Source organism: Suncus etruscus, chromosome 10, assembly GCF_024139225.1.
Source record: "Suncus etruscus isolate mSunEtr1 chromosome 10, mSunEtr1.pri.cur, whole genome shotgun sequence".
NCBI lineage: Eukaryota > Metazoa > Chordata > Mammalia > Eulipotyphla > Soricidae > Suncus > Suncus etruscus.
This window is the reverse complement of record NC_064857.1, coordinates 66,664,518-66,666,763: the sequence shown is the minus strand read 5'-3', so window position 1 is coordinate 66,666,763 and position 2,246 is coordinate 66,664,518.

Sequence of the window (2,246 nt, the reverse complement as noted above, 5' to 3'; positions counted from 1 at the left end):
GACTTGTAGCAGCTTATGCATTTACATAAACATAAACTTACATGCACACGCAAACATACATGTATACATGTGTTGACATATGTACACACATGTATAACTAGACACTACATAGACAAACATGCACGCATAAAGATATATGAAGGAGAGGCTTACATATTACTAAAAATCCACTCTCACATGGGGTAGAACACCTACCTGGTCATTGGGTCAGTAACAGAGAACTGGAAGGGGCTTCAAGCTGGCTTCACAAAGCTTTGGATGTGTGATTCTGAGGATGAAGAGACATGGATGTTTATAGTAGCCAATACAGGACTCTCAGGAATGCTGTTGAAGGAATGAATTGCTTTGTCAAATGTGATAGTGGGTAAAGGAAAGGAACTTAATGTCTTGAGAAAGTGGAACTAACGCTGACAGACACTGTCACGACACATATTTTTTAGTCTGAGAATTTAATCCTTTGGATAGCAAGTCGATAACATCCATGAATAGCTATATTTAAAGACAGTTCTATAAGTTATTCACTTTGCAAGTACATGTATTAATTTACTAGCTAAGAAACACATTCTGTGAAGAGTCTGACTTCCCTCATTTCTCCTCTGCCATTTAACTGTAAATAGGTTATACTTTCTTCTGGTTCTAAAGGATCAATGTTGAATTTTCTTAGTACTGTCAATAATAAAATGTAACAGGTCCTTGAATAAAGTCTTTTTGGTTCAATTTTTTTATTATAACAGGAAACAAGGAGATTGCCAGGTTTCTGGCAATTTCTGTTTGTGTATAGCTGACATATTTTCTCCTCATCTGGGAGCCTTTTCCCCAAGAACTCTCTTTCTTCCCAAGTGCTTGGCGGTGTGGGGAGGTGGTTTATAGCTTTCAACGATCCTAATAGAAATGTGTTTGGTGTGTGTGTGTGTGTGTGTGTGTGTGTGTGTGTGTGTGTGTGTGTGTGTGTAGGACTTCCTGTCCAGGGTGGGGCCTACCATTAACCTAGATCTATTATGACAAAGATGTCAGCTACCCATGTCTCTTAACAGGAATAAGGGAGCTGGAAAATGAAGGAATGAATGTAAAAAAAAAGACTAAAATTACTTCATTTAAACACTGTGGTTACAAGGTTGTTCATAATGCAGTCGGCTTCCCCCACTACAGTTACAAAATTGTCTATTATAAAGTTTCATACAATGTCCAACATCCTTCAGAGTGAACAGTTTCTGCCCCCAATTTGTTCCTGCGCCCAGTTTGTCCTGCTCTCTCCCCTGTCCTCTCCCTGTCTGCCTCTGGGGCAGACATTTTCCCTCTCTCTGTATCTCCTTTCCATTTTTTTCCCTTTTAGACACTATGGTTTGCAATATTGTTACTTAACGTATATCATGCCTATCACTTTATCTTTTTTCAGCTCCTAGTTCTTGAAAAAGATTGATATTTAAGATCAGAAGTGTTTGGGGTCTTTTTTTTTTTTAATAGAAGTTGGGTCATGCTTTTAATTTTATTTTTTATTTCTTTGGTTTTTGGGTCACACCCGGCAGTGCTCAGGGGTTACTCCTGGCTATGAGCTCAGAAATCACTCCTGGCAGGCTCGGAGGACGCTGGGATTTGAACCATTGTCCTTCTGCATACAAGGCAAACGCCTTACCTCCATGCTATCTCTTTGGCCCCATGGGTCATGCTTTTTTTTTTTTTTTTTTTGGTTTTTGGGCCACACCCTGTGACGCTCAGGGGTTACTCCTGGCTATGCGCTCAGAAGTTGCTCCTGGCTTCTTGGGGGACCATATGGGACGCCGGGGGATCGAACCGCGGTCCGTCCTAGGCTAGCGCAGGCAAGGCAGGCACCTTACCTCCAGCGCCACCGCCCGGCCCGGGTCATGCTTTTTTAAACCAGAAATTGACCTTAGGATTTAACCACTTATATCAATGATCCTCAGTTCCATTACCTTTTTTGATTTATTTTGGGCCATACCTGCTAATTCTCAGGGCTTACCTGCTAATGCTCAGGGCTTACTCCTGGCTCTGCATTCAGGTATCACTCCTGGAGATGCTCAAGGGACAATATGGGATGCTGAGAATTGAAGCTGGGCCATCTGCATGCAAGGCAAACATCTTTTCCTCTGTCTTGTTTTTCAAGAAACCTCATATTGTTTTTCACCTATATAGAAAGCTTCAAGTAGCACTTTCTAAGATCCTATGCCCAAGTTTAAGTGAGGATCTGCTGTGCTAGAGAACTGCTCAGAGTATTATCTTATTTTTAA